At 41.7% G+C, this 15,503-nt stretch overlaps 1 protein-coding gene across 15 annotated transcripts in view; it reads right to left on the bottom strand.

Moving 5' to 3' along the window:
- FOXP1 (forkhead box P1) overlaps positions 1-15,503 on the bottom strand; it is a 704,299-nt gene that overhangs the window by 438,036 nt on the left and 250,760 nt on the right. Inside the window, exon 1 of one of the 15 annotated variants that reach the window (XM_069736486.1) lies at positions 11,587-11,817. The exons of 13 other annotated variants lie outside the window; for them this stretch is intronic. The gene's annotated coding sequence lies outside the window, so the exon portion shown is untranslated. Of the gene's footprint in view, positions 1-11,586; positions 11,818-15,503 lie in introns of those variants that run through there. One more of the 15 variants, XM_069736497.1, reaches the window with a different exon arrangement.

The raw sequence follows: 15,503 nt of genomic DNA, 5'->3' as shown, positions 1-15,503 counted from the left end.
ATTAGTGCCACTAAGTAACGGATCCGTTAAACGGATCGCCCAAACGTAATGTGAACCTAGCCTTAGGCTGCAAGAAGCCGGCTGTCAATCAGTATGACGTTGGCAGTCACATCCCATCAACAGAGCCAAGCGGAAGAGAAGTGGCTGCTTTGTTGACATTTAACAAAAGCTGCTGAATCGCCGGCAGGAGCGGTCTGTGCCGGCAAAGATCAGCACCGGGCATAACAGGCAGGTAGATAATCCTGATAACCCCTTTAAACCTATGGGTTCTTAAAAGTACAGAGTCCCTCAACTAATATCAGACTATTTCCAATGAGAGGAAAACTCAGACGGCCGCCTCACTCAACCCGATCGTGTGAGACATCCAATTTCACGTGCGGAATCAGTTGACACAGGCAGACTGTGTTAAATTCAGAATAATACGCGGTTTTATTTTTCGCTTCCACTCGCAGAGCGATGTTATTATGAAAATGTCCCATAAACTGATTTATGTTTATCTATTGTGCCTCTCCAATTTTCTGCATGTTTAGCAGACAAACCTGTGGTTTCCACTTTGCATTGCAGATCTGATCGCCTACCCGATACTGAACACTACTCGGCCATGTTAAATTTTAATTTGAAAAACAAAACTGCTGAAATGGGCTACTTTAAATTAAGTTATACATTTGTGCTCTGTTTTTCATAACCTAAACACATCAGGTAGCAAGGAATAAGACAGACAAGGGTTTTTCTTGAAATGTATTATTCCTATATTGTTCTTTATATCGTAAGTTTCGCTTAAAGGGCACCCAGCGAGCGGCTGTGAAACCTCTAGAATCAATAGCACCGATGAAGTACAAGCCTTAATGTAATTTATGTTAATACATGACCGGCCGTACCCTTATTTGGCTAAGAAAAACATAGCTACTTTTTTTTTTTTTTAAACAGCGCCACATCTGACCACAGGCTATATGCAGTATTGCAACTCAGCCCCATTTACTTCAAAGAAATCTAGCTGCAATACTGGCAACAACCTATTGACAGGTGTGGCACTGTTTCTGGAGGAAAGCAGTCATGTGTTTCCAATCTTGGTGAACCAATTTAAAGAGAATGCATCACAAATATTAATCTTGTTCATATGTCATAGGCTGGTTTCACTCATGGTCTGAGTATGGGCCGTGATGTCTGAATCAGTGTCCAGTCTTCTGACCTGAACTCAACAGTCATAACGTCAGATGCGTGAAAATGGCCTGCTCTATTCATTGATTACATGTTGGTCATTTATTTTTACAACATGTCCTACTACATTCAGAAGATAGCTAGCCGCAGCCTTCCTCAGTGGTAATCTAGAATGAGTACAATTAGATCCTCTGCAATCAAAGATCGGGTGAAACCAACAGGAATCCACAGAATTATAGTTTCCATTGATGGTGCAAGGCGGTGGTGACTAACTGATAATGCAGGGAAACCAACACAAAGCCATCATTAAACCAACATAAAAGTAACAGACCAACATATATCCAAACATAGATCCAACCATAAATCCAACAAAAATAAAGCATAAAACCAACAATCCAACAAGGCTTTATGTTGGCTCTATGTTTGATCTATGCTGAATTGTTGGTTTTATGTTGGATTTACATTTGATATATGTTGAATCTAATATAAAGCCAACATAAAACCAACAAGGATCCAACATAGATCCAACACAGATCCAACATAAATCCAACATAGATCCAACATAGATCCAACATAGATCCAACACAGATCCAACACAGATCCAACACAGATCCAACACAGATTCAACACAGATCCAACATACATCCAACACAGATCTAACACAGATCCACCACAAATCCAACATACTGTAAAGGTACCTTCACACATAACGATATCGTTAACGATAGCGTTGCTTTTTGTGACGAAGCAACGATATCGTTAAGGAAATTGTTATGTGTGACAGCGACCAACGATCAGGCCCCTGCTGGGAGATCGTTGGTCGCTGAACAAAGTCCAGAACTTTATTTCGTCGCTGGATCTCCCGTGGACATCGCTGGATCGGCGTGTGTGACACCGATCCAGCGATGTCTTCACTGGTAACCAGGGTAAACATCGGGTAACTAAGCTCAGGGCCGCGCTTAGTAACCCGATGTTTACCCTGGTTACCAGCGTAAAAGTAAAAAAAAACAACCACTACATACTTACCTACCGCTGTCTGTCCCCGGCGCTCAGCTTCTCTGCACTCCTCCTGTACTGGCTGTGAGCGTCGGTCAGCCGGAAAGCAGAGCGGTGACGTCACCGCTCTGCTTTCCGGCAGCTGTGCTCACAGCCAGTACAGGAGGAGTGCAGAGAAGCTGAGCGCCGGGGACAGACAGCGGTAGGTAAGTATGTAGCGGTTGTTTTTTTTTACTTTTACGCTGGTAACCAGGGTAAACATCGGGTTACTAAGCGCGGCCCTGCGCTTAGTTACCCGATGTTTACCCTGGTTACCCGGGGACTTCGGGATCGTTGGTCGCTGGAGAGCTGTCTGTGTGACAGCTCTCCAGCGACCAAACAGCAACGCTGCAGCGATCCGGATCGTTGTCGGTATCGCTGCAGCGTCGCTTAATGTGAAGGGGCCTTAAATCCAACATAGATCCAACACAGGTTCACCACAGATCCAACACAGATCCAGCACAGATCCAACATAAATCAAACATAAAACCAACACAGATACAACACAGATCCAACATAGATAAAACATATATACAACATAAATCTAATATAAATCAAACATAAAAAAATAAATTCAACATAGATCTAATGTAGATCCAGCATAAAACCAACACAGATACAACATAAATCCAACACAAGGCCCAAATAATTCACCAGAACCATTGAGCAGATCATTAGGGTTTTCAGGAATGATCCTGTGTTATCAAATGATCACCAAGGTGGCTCTCATAAGAGGCTTCCCTTCCTTTAATGAAATTAATCGTAAAACTATGAAACCTCTTAAGGAAAATCACTTTGAAATTTCAAAATTGGATTGAACCACTTGGCGAAAAAAAAAGATGCCCATACACATTAGATGAGCACTAGACAAATTCAACTATTTTGACACGATTAGTTGGCCATCCAATATGTCTAGGGATTTCTTCAATCTTCTGCCGGGGACAAGAAGTATTGGGTATTTTGGATTTCAATCTGCATGATCCTTTTTACTCAAAGAAAGTAAGTAATAAGAACACATGCATGCATTACCAAACCGAGAATGTATGTGTATGGTGGAGACAGGATGAATAAAGCGCATTCAGCACATCAATGGCTAGCTAATGTGCACAGGTGTTTCTCAAATTTGCTGTTGAGGACAGGAAGCATTGGGCATCTTCGATTTCAATATATCTGACCTTCTGTTCTAAAAGTGAGAAAATCCAACTCCAGGGATGAATGGAAGTTTGCCAAACCAAGCTTGCATGTGTATGGGAACGTCAGAGAGAATAAAGAGCATTTTGCAGATCGGCCAATGGCTGACTAATGTGTATAGCCATGTTAATTTTGTGACACAGAGATCTCTAAATTTTTTTCCTCCAGGAAATAATAATCTATTTGCCATGGTGTCTCGACAACCAAGTAGACAAGGATAGCCCTGCAGATCCTATAAGATCAAAGGTTGCATGAAACCAACATGAATCCACCAAAATATCCAGCTACCATCAATGGTCGCGGTCGGTGATGGCTAATTGATACTTTAGGGAACATTTTCCTGTTATCAGGGATCATGGTGACTCTGAATGAAGAACCTGACCATAACAGATCCAGTACTGGCTAGATGCACCTAATAGGTCTAGGAAACAAGAGCACATTGTTGGGTTGATGGCATGTAACAAAAATAGCATTGACTACTGATTGAGTATCTTTGTAAAGAAAACACAACAAGGTTTGTAAAACCTGAATAACTTTTATACTAAGCCCAAAAGGCTGTAGAAAGAGGAATGTGGAAAGCTCATATTCCACACATATACATTCCACAGGAGCAAGCTTACATAGCCGACTAGAAAAACAACCCCTTGTTTATCGGCTTCATTAACTCTCCTAAACAATGCCATGCAGGGGAAAGTTAAAATGTGACTTGGTTTATGTTTCTTCTTCAGAAAGTCAAACATCATAAACAGAAGTAGAAGGAAAAAAGCTTAAAAAAACAAAAAAAACAAACACCAACTCAAACTTTGGCCAGGCCCATTCATGATAAACTGTTGTACTGGAGACCATAGTTACGAAAACAGTCCTTGGTTGGGCTCCTATTTGGGCCATTGTGCAAACAGTTTCTGATGGCTCAATATTTGTTCAGATCTTGATCTGATCGGAGGAAAGGGTCATCTTTACGTCAAAAACTGTACAGTGTTTAGATGGAAAGAAAGTAAATGATCCCTTCACATTAAAGGGGTTTGTCTTATGAATGATTTTCAGGAACGCTTCCTGCTTGGCAGCAGTCATTGCGCACCTGAACAATTGACAATTTGGACGAGCGGCATGGTCGTGCCTCTACCGCGAACGGTTTGCTCTCCAACACAGTAGTATGCAGCATCAGAGTAGAAAGAAAACTGAAGTTAGCAAGCTCAAGAACAGTGCTTACAAGCTGTAGAAAAGTGTTTGTAAGCACCGTGCTCCTTGCCCAGCAAACTGGCCACCGTTGATAAAAAGCAGCAGTGGCAAGTAACCTAGACAATGAGCAATAAACTCTAAAATTAATAATAAATGAGTAAATTTCACAGCTTGTTTTCGCACACACTGTGCAATTTTATCAATCAAATAACTCGAGTACGATCCTTTTAAGAGGACTTGTCAAAAAAGGCCAGTTCTTGCTTTAATTTTATTCTTGCTGCTCCTCTGATTAGAACATCTTTTGTATTTTTAAAATCATCCATACGGTTCCAGATATTTTCCTTTTTATTTAGTACTAAATTCATGGTCTGTTCAAGAGGGGTGGTGCTCACCGGATCCTCTGGGGCGTGCCATTAGGCTGCTCTACATTATTGCCCTGTGAGCCACGCCTCTTTAGTAAAAACCATAAAAATTTGTACTAAATTAGAAAGGTTCATATCTCTGGAACCATATGACATATTTACAAAAAACAGAATTCTCAGGGGAGCAGTGGGAATAAAATAAGAGTAATAACCGACCACTTTTGACCTAGTGACGGGTCCTCTTTAAAGTGTCTCAGTTAGGTGCCCCTAGAGAAAACTTTTTTTTTTTGTCCAAAGTCACAAACAGAATTGTGCATGCAGCTACATAATAGAATAAAATCTATCACTGAGAATCAGTACAAGATAAGTAATGCAAAAAGTTACTGAAATGTTTTTGCCGCCGGTAAAGTCTTATAATTTAACCTCTAAGCCTAGCGTTCCAATTCTGGATGACACCGAAGAAGCGGCATACTAGTGGAATTTTAATTTGCATTAATAAAACACAAAATTAAAAAAAAAAAAAAAAAAAATTACACACAGTTGGCTACTTTAGCAACTAAAAAAAATTAGCTTAAAATACATATTTTTTTCACATCAACAGAAGATCTTGAAAACGTTTTGTGGCTTTTACAATCCAAATGTAAACAGGAAATTAAGGCAACTGAACGAGAAAAATAAGATAATTACAGTGTAAAAAAGCACAACGGCGAAAACATGCATCTGTAGAGGCGTCATGTCATGCCATATACTGTTAACCAAAGGGTCTTTAATAATTTGGCCCACAACAAGATACTGACAATTAGGTTTTCTTATTAGTCTTATATATGTAAAGGTGTTAACCACTTGAAATCCATACCTTATTTATCCATACCTTACTAATATAATTACAATACCAAAGCTTCACCGAAGACCCTGTTTCCCTGTGGGGCTTAGGTCTTGGCACCCCCACTTCTGTATTGTGCTTGACACAGGAGAAAGTTTCCATGTCATGAGTGCTGTGTGAAAAGGGGGCTGGCTGACCAGATCATTTCAATAGCTCAGCCCCATGTTATGTCTCACCTGGTGATGTGGATCTTCGAAGCAATTGATAAGAAGTTGTAATGCAGCACATACAGATTACTTTGATTCAAAGAACAGAGGCTAGAGTGGACCACGGATAAATCGTAGACTCTGCAAAGTAGCAAAGTTGATCAATGTAGAAGAGCCCAGTGGATCAGCATGGATGGGTATGTCAGGAGACCCACTTGAAGCAATGTAGCAGAATCCAGCTTAACAGCAAAGCTGAGTATGTCGGAAGGCACTGAAAAGTGGAGTGGAACTTTTTTTAGTCCAAAGAAGAGACATGCCTACCTGAATACTCAAGAGGCACACCACCACGTGAGCATGCCTATAAAGAATTAGAAGGTGATAGAGGTGCGTGCCAGGTTATCATAGTAAATTAACATGAAATAGAATTGGCCAGAGCAGTGGAAAAATGGAGCGCACGATGCAGAAGCAAGGTGACAGGTGAGCATCACCCTTCTAATGCTGCAATTAAAGGGACCCTGTCACCTGAATTTGGCGGGACCGGTTTTCGGTCATATGGGCGGAGTTTTCGGGTGTTTGATTCACCCTTTCCTTACCCGCTGGTTGCATGCTGGCCACAATATTGGATTCAAGTTCATTCTAGATTGCCTTGCGCAGGCGTGTACTACGGAGGACATAGAATGAACTTCAATTGCCTTGCGCAGGCGTGTACTACGGAGGACATAGAATTAACTTCAATCCAATATTGTGGCCAGCATGCAGCCAGCGGGTAAGGAAAGGGTGATTCAAACCCCCGAAAACTCCGCCCATATGACCGAAAACCGATCCCGGCAAATTCAGGTGACAGGTTCCCTTTAAGTTCTAAAGCCCCGCCCCATAGACATTAAAGTAATATAGGATGCACCTGCTCATAACGATGGGTTTGGCCAACACTAATGTGTAAGGGGGCACTGGCCAACTGATGTCGATTGGGCATGACCAACTTTGAACTGCTGATCACTTTGCTGTCCTGAAGATAACCTGCCGGCCAAGATGTCCTTCAGCAGCTTTCTCATATGGGAGAGACTGCCGAGATAGCTGCCGGCTGAACGATCGGCTGAAGCATCATGCGGCCAACCGCCATCTAATATGTATGGGGGCCTTTAGAGTGTATAGAGATTCTGGAATTACAATGAGAAAGATAAACTTCCGCCATCAGAAAAATACTCCAAGTGTCCTCAAACCGAAAGCCTCCCAACGGTTTGTCACTGGTACATAACATGAGACGATAATGGTCCAAAATGTGGCCCGGATAGCGTGCATAACTGAGATATCATGATCTTCAATAGTGATGAGCAAAAATACTCGTTACTTGAGATTTCCCGAGCACGCTCGGGTGTCCTCCGAGTATTTTTTAGTGCCCGGAGATTTAGTTTTTTTCGCCGCAGCTGGATGATTTACAGCTACTTGCCAGCTTGATTACATGTGGGGATTCCCTAGCAACCAAGTAACCCCCATATGTACTTATGCTGGCTAGAAGCTGTAAATCATTCAGCTGAGGCGATGAAAACTAAACCTCCGAGCACTAAAAAATACTCGGAGGACACCCGAGCGTGCTCGGGAAATCTCGAGTAACGAGTATATTCGCTCATCACTAATCTTCAACTGTCTGAGGTCAGCGAATGATTTTCTGGTTCTCATAACCCCACTTAGTGTAAATAAAAAGTAATACATAATTTCAAAGAAAAGTTTCAACACATGTCACATGGAAAGTTACTAATGGACAAAAGCACTTGATAGACAGTCATACATGGGCCAACTACGTCAGAACAGACTGAAGGTTTGCATCTTGTATCTATGTTCTTACCATATTTCAAACCCATTTTTATTCGAGCTCAGGATCATGTATTACCAGGAGATGAGAATTATACCTGGTATTGTCCTCATCAACATTTCATTACAGAATCCAATCACATTGGTACAATATGGTAACACAAAAACATTTTGGGTGTCCACGTTGACTGAAGGGATGGAGGAGACTCAATTGGAACCAACAACTTTCTTGGTCAATCTTGGTCATCTCAATTTATCATGCTGATCAAACATTTTATCACATGCCTATGGCTTTTTTTCACCCTTGACTGATGTAATGTACTAGTTACTTAGATGCTCTTTGTCCTCAAATGCCACTCAAGAAACCCTAACATGCAATAATTATGGTTCTTACCATGAATCATCCAAACTTTTACGATAATTAGTAGCCCTCGCATGTGGGGAAGGATATTTTTTTGTTTTCAAAAATAGTTTGAGCCCACTTTATCCTGACTCAGCTCATTATTTAGGTCAGTCCTCTCATCACCACTTTGAGCACTAAGCATACGACCATGTCCTCATTTATTGAAGGTTTCTCTTTTGATTTATGGATGCACAAACCAGAATCATTTTTATCATGATGACTGTTCCAAAAGTATTAATAACTTGAATGTTTTACCATAAAATTCCTTCCAAAAATAGGGATTAAAAATGTATAGGTTAAGTGATTGCCAGACTTTAGTCAATGATTGCCTAAATGGTAAACATAAGCGCATCCACTTTTTTAAAAAAGTTTACAAATGTACTTTGTACAATGCAGAGCTTAATTATGTTGTATAACAGCACAGTAATCTCACAGTAAAATATTCTTCAAGTCCTTTATAAATGGAAGACTTTACATCAGATACATAAATGCGCACTAAAACATCCCTCATATCCAATGTATCAATACTTAGAACTGATTTTCTCTCTCTGTAGACAATGGACCAGATCCTATTTTGGAGCGAACCAATTCTGGGTGCCCATAGTCTACTCATTGTATTATATTTTGCCGTCCTAGTTTGTAATTCCATAACTTTTATTCAAATATACCCTAAAACTCCATTCGTCCAGTATCCAAAAGTTTAAAAAATCTCAAAATACCAAAACCGAAGACAATTCTGAAACAACCTTTGAATTAAGAAAACATCAATTTTATGTTGGCCAATCTTCAAGAGGAGTTACTTCACTCTTAAACCAAAATATCTGATAATCCAGTTTCACTCAATTCCAGATTACAGAAGTTTTACAGTATATAAATGATCATTATTTTGTCTTTGTTGATAACTCCTTACTCTTTTCGAATCACAGAAATATTCGACACGCGCAAAGTAACTATTAAGTCATTATCCACTGAACGTCAATTTTATTTATGAGCTTTAATTAGGCTCTAGATTAAAGATATGTATGCGATATAATAAACAAAAACACAATATAAATTTAAAAAGGAATTAAACAAATCTAAAACTAATCAAAAATACGTTTAGCCAAATTTCTTAAAACAAGCTCATTCTCTGAAGTAAAAGTAGGGTATAGAATTTAAGAAAATAACAATCTAAAATCAAAAGAAAATGGAAAAATACAAAAACATGTAACCTAAAAAAAAAAGACAATTGAAAAGGGGGGGAAAAGCCAAGCAAGTTGTGGTTTGAGTGACGGTCCATCTACAACAATGTGCAACCAGAGGATGACGGATGTCGTAAGTTACCAGACCAGATGTTTCGGTGACAATTACACTAGAGACTCTCATCTGTTTTTGGACCGTTCCCCCATGCTTAAGACGAGTGTACCACAGAACATCCTTCCAATATACACGGTATGATTTGTGGTCAACGACAGAATCTTTTAATTTGCTCTTCTCGTTGACTTACTCTCTGGGCTTTAAAAGATAATGAGTTGGTGCTCTACACTGTCATAGCCTGAATTAAAATCCTGTTAGCACCAAATTAATCTCTATGCTTCTGACTTCAAAATTAAGGACTGTCCCCATGCCCAACCCCCCACCCCTCCATCCTCAACTCTTGTGACCCCTCCCCTGGTTTTAATTAACCTCATATTCATGTCTATCATTCTATCCAAGGACACATGAATCGTCGACCAAGGAGACAATTTCATTTGCCATGTGGAAGCTCATATCTGTTAATATAAGGCTGGAACTTTGTCTTTCTTCCCCGCATTGGAAAAAAAAAATTGCCTTTACTTTGGAAGGAAACCCGACGCAGAATTTCAGCAGCCATTTATTATATTAATTGGGAAAATTCTCTTATCTCACCGTAAAAGTGGGAGACTCGGTCATTGTCAAGAGGATGGATTTTTATGGGTGTCCCTTGATTGCCTTTTACATGTCGCCAGGAACATAATATTTGCAGGTTTTATTTCCATAACCGTTTATGAAACCCTTTGTCTTAAATCATTTATTCCCCCCCCCCCTCTGTGCCACAAGGGTTAATCAGAAGAGACACCCAGCCCCCCACCTGCATTAAACAATAAGATAAAGAAAATGCTAATCGCTATTGTCACTGTAACTTTAAGTACCTGTCTGTATTTTTACATGAAAACGATTATCTCTATCAATCAAAATTTAAGAACACAAAGGCGCTAATCATACAAGAAGCACTGACGGAGTAATTCTTAGAAGAAGAAAAAAAAGATGAAAAAAAAAAATAATTTGTATTTCTTTTTTCTTTTTGCCTTATAAAAGCAAGACAAAATTTTGAAGTATAAAGAAAAATAAATAAAAAATATAAATAAATAAAAGTTCTTTAAAATTACATAGGTAAGTAACTAAGTACATCATTTTTTTTCCCTTTAAACCACCAAGTTCTCTGTGGATGCAGCCATTTGTACGCGGTGACGGCCATCCCTCACACATGGTGAAACAGCACACCCTAATGTTTGAATGAATTAATAAGTTGCAGCAATTAAGGAGTTAATGGTTTCCCTTTGAAACAAAGTCATTTTTTATTTTATTTTTTAAGCCCAGTGTTATTATTACAAAAGCTTAAATCGTTCTGCTTATTAGATACTCGGTGTTTCGCGACGGAAAACAGGACGGAGGAAAAGAATTTAGTGTAAAGGTATTATTTAATAATAACCCTTTTCGCTTTTTTTTAAAAATTTTTATGAGGCTTCTTTCGGAAGAATCCGAGATGATCGGAACTAAAAGGAGTCATTTGCATGTATCTCTATGGAATCACTTTAATTTTGTCTTAAAGAGCCCAGGTCGCGTTGATTATATATCGCCAACATAGTCCGAGGTGCTGTACAAAGAATGTAGTCGATTCCTTTATATCCTGGGTCGGAATTCTGGTGATAAATGTATCCGATGGCTTCTTAAAAGTAAACAAACAAACAAAAAAAAGCCCACTTTTCAATGGAAAGGGTTAACAAGCGAGACAAACCCACTTCTCCATGTGGAATTTCGCCAGCAACAGAGGAAGGGGGCTGTCATATGTTCTCCTAAGATCTTTCCTATCAGACCTTGCATAAAGTTGACTTCCACTTGCCGTGAAGTCTCTCCACCCCAGAAAATACTCATTTTACCAGGGTGTCACTGTTCTCCGACCTTACAGAAAATGAGAACGTTCGCGACAAAAGTCACTAAACAAGAATTTTCGGCTACAGGACGAAAAAAGGCTTCTTTTTTTTTCTAGCAAGTCGTATGTGCAAACACAAGGATAGTACAACGACCCCCGGTAGTTCTCTTCCACGTAGTCGTAGGTGACAAAGTGTGAACACCTCCAGTACAAAGGTGTAGAAGACGTCTCGCGAAAGGTAAAAGTATGAAGCTGAAGGCAAAACTTACCCATTCATAGGAAGGAGTCAGAGGTGTAACTGCCTGTACATGTGTGTATAATCCCACTAAGAGTGCAGGGAAGTCAGTGCGGAGAGTGTAAATCCACTGGAGGAAAGAAAAGTGACTATCCTGGCGGTGTGTGTGCGTTCACACCAGTCAGTGTACGGAAGGACTGAAGGCATGTGGTCTAAACACAACAAAAGCCACTGCCTTACTCTAGATTATGCAGGAAGAGGCCCCTTTTGCATAAACACAAACACTCTCTCTCTCGGCAAATGAGTAACTGGTCTGAACTCACATGTCTGCTGTGCAAGCTACCTGCCCTGCTCACTGCTGGCTGACAGCCCCACAGGAGTGCAGCTCCTGAGGACACAGATCCTGGAGGCTGCAGCACAGAATTACAAGCTGCAGGATGCTGGGAAGTAACAGCCACCAGCACCGGAATTCTCCAATTCTGCTCAATATTTTCTACTTGTTATTTATGTTTTATCTATAGAATTTTCTCATTTCTTTATCTAATATCTGTGCCTATATCTCTATTTGATGTCTGTATCTACGCATCTCTTATATTTCTATCTATCCATCTATCATACATATGTCTATCTATGCCTACTTATTGTTAATATACAAATTAAGCCAAATATTGTTTTTCTACTTTTGTGCTTTTTTTTTTTTTTTTATCTGTACTTGCACCTCAGAGCATCCAGCTTCACATAGCTGAGTGGGAGGTCCCATTCTTATCTGCTAAAACTACATCTTCCAGCAGCACCCTGCTTCTCTTCAGTTCTGCAGACCCCTCTCCGATCTCGTTACCTCCTCACTGCCCAATCCTGAGTTATCATCAAGCTAATCTAAGCATAGAATTCACTTTGTGTTTCTGTGCACTCTCTGCTCATGTACAGTGCTCTGACCGGCCGCTGTCATCTTCTGCCATCTACTTCAATATAGCCTTTGTGGTTTTTCATCATTCACTGGTTCTGGCAGAGCTCAACGCTCCTGCACTTCACCACAATGGCAGTTGTGTTAGGTACCTGCTGCTAACAGATCAGTTTTGTAAAACTGCAAATGCTACTCTATTGATGCATAAAGCAAAAGATAATCATCGCTCTTATGCATCAAAGAGCAGCATTTGCTGTTTCACATCACTGATCTCTTAGCAGCAGGTACCAAACACAGACAATCTAATCTCAGCTCCTGTATACAGCCCCATCTTGCAGTATATACTCTCAACCCCTCTATACATAATCCCATCCTGCAGTACATTGCTCTTTTCAGTCCATGTATTTAACTCCAGCCTGCAAAACATCTCTCCTGTCATATTAATTTCAGCCCACCCTGCAATATATCTGTAACAACCCTGAGGGCATCACTGCATGGCCTCCCATCCCCCACCTGCATTACACTCAAACTCACTTACTTCTCTGGGCCTTGTTGTGACTTCTCTCTGCTGCCAGCTCCATGCTGTGTGCCTCACGTCTGCTGCTTGCTCTGTGCATGCTCTGTCTGTGTTCATGGGGGGGCAGCGGTGGAAACTCCTGTGTGTTATTGAGATTGTGTGCACTTTGCTAAGGTGTCCTCGGCCAATCGCCATGAGGCTTCCTGTATTTAAGACATCTCCACCCATTGGTGGGGGCCTGTGCAACTCACTCCCTCAGTCAGTCCTTAGCTGCTGAGGTGCCAGGCCCTGTCTCTTTTACTCTCGTGTCTGCCACCCAGGGGGCATTGTACCCTGGTTTGTGTCCTGTGTAGCCTCCCAGCGGGGCTTCGTAACCTGGCCTATGTCCGTCACCAAGAGGGGCGTTGTACCCTGGCTTGTTTCCATGTCTCTGTGCCTTGTCCTGTTCCTGACTTTGTCTTAGCCTAGTCCTGTTCCTGTGTCCGTTAATATGCCTGCCTTGGTTTCCTTTCCCTGCTGTGCGTACTATGTGTCTTGCTTTGCCCTGCTTTCGGCTCCGCTCTCTGCGACCTTACTTTGCTCCTTGCTCTGCACTCTGTGGTTTTGCTCTCGGCTCTGTACTCTGACTTTGCTCTGCTCTCAGCTCTGCACTCTGGGGCCCTGCTCTGCGGCTCCGCTCAGCTCTCGCTCTGCGGCTCTGCTTCTTGTGGTTCTACCTTGCTCCGCTCCTTGCGGTTCTACCTGGCTCTGCTTCCTGCGGTTCTACTTCTCCCGCTCTTGGCTCCGCCTCCTTCATTTCTGCTATTGGCTCCACCTCCTGCTATTGGCTCCGCCTCCTGAGTTTGTGCTTGGCTCCGCCTTTTGCATTTTTTGTGCTTGGCTCTGCCTCCTGCTCTTGGCGCCGCCTCCTGCTTTTCTGTTCTTGGCTCTAGCTCCTGTGCTTTCACTCTGCATCCGCTCTTGCAGTCTTTCTCTACCTATTCTTAAGTCCTCCTGTCTGAACAGGTTGTTACCTGTTTTACATACCAGCCTGCAGACCGGTCCCTACCGGTTCTTCCAGTGTACCAGCCAGCCTTGTCCTCCTGTCCTGCCAGAGAGCCACCCGTACCTGCCTGCCAGAGAGCCAGCCGTGCCCGCCTGCCAGTGTCTCTGAAGTACCCGCACCTGCCTGCCAGAGAGCCAGCCGTGCCCGCCTGCCAGTGTCTCTGTTGTACCCGTCCACCTGCCTGTGTCCCAGCCGTGCCCGCCTGTCTGCCAGAGTCCCAGCAGTGCCCGCTTGCCTGTCTATGTTCCGTTCCCCGGTGGGATCAGCAGCCACAGCCAGACACCACCCTGGAGTGGTACCTGGTAGCTTCCTATTGCACAAGTCAGACCTCACCATCAGAGGCTCCAGCGAACACCTAGGAAGCTACTTAGTTATGCCCCTTCCAGGGAAGTTTGGTCTGTGGTCCAGTGGGGCCACACCCCCGCACGCCCGCGTCAACCAGTCTGGGCGCGAGCGTGACAATATCTCTCCTTTCTGGCCCCTGAATATACATCCCCATCCTGCAATATATCTCTTTCTGTCCCCTCTATAAACAGCCCATCCTGCAGTACATCTTTCTTTCTCCTTTATAAACAACTCATCCAGCAGTAAGCAGTATATTACTCCTGTCAGGCCATGTATAGAGCTCCATTCTGCAATACATCTCTCCTTTCATGTACATTCAGCAGTATATCTCTCCTTTCGTTCCATGTATATACAGCCCCATCATACGGTATATCTCTTCTTTATTTCTATAAAAAGCCCATCCTGCAATACATCTCTCCTCTCAACACCAGAAATACAGCCTTACCCTGCAGTATATCTCTCCTCTCATCCCCCTGTTTATACTGCCCATCCTGCAGTATATCTCTCCTCTTAGTTACCAGCAGACCTGCACACCTATGATTCCTGGTCTGAGCTCTCCGCATTGTAATGAAGGAGGGCTTTGCTTCTTTCCGTGACATCATCGCTCACAAGATAAGCTCCATTCTAGAAATGCAACAGCCATGATGGCAGGAAGCAGATGGGAGAGACTGCACTGTGCATGACCGCACATTAGCCAGAACTACTAACCGACCAGTCCAAAGGCAACTGAGGGTAAAGAGAGCTTGGAGGGTCGTCCTTAAGGGAACAATATGTGATGTATGCAAAATAGGGCAGATTTAAAAATGGGTTTTATTGGTACAAATTAATAAATCTGTGTGTAAATTATTAAAATATCACATGATTTTGAAATAATTTAATGTGTGAATAATCTTTCAGTTGTCAGAATTTCAACTTTTATGCAACTTTTCTACCACTTAATAAACGTTTAAATAAAATGTTATATATAAATAACTACCTATTCTGTCTCACATCCAGCTCATATCTATATTCTTTGTAAAAACATTTTACATGCAAATTTATTACAACTCTTTCCTTCATCTAACCTGACAATTATGTGTTCAGTAAGTTTTACTTGATAAAAGCAAATGCAAGAAATTAATTTTGTGCATAATTTAGGAA

Source organism: Ranitomeya imitator, chromosome 8 (genome assembly GCF_032444005.1).
Source record: "Ranitomeya imitator isolate aRanImi1 chromosome 8, aRanImi1.pri, whole genome shotgun sequence".
In the NCBI taxonomy this organism is placed as follows: Eukaryota; Metazoa; Chordata; class Amphibia; order Anura; family Dendrobatidae; genus Ranitomeya; species Ranitomeya imitator.
Note: the sequence above shows the minus strand (reverse complement) of the source record. Positions and strands in the feature narration are given on the sequence as shown.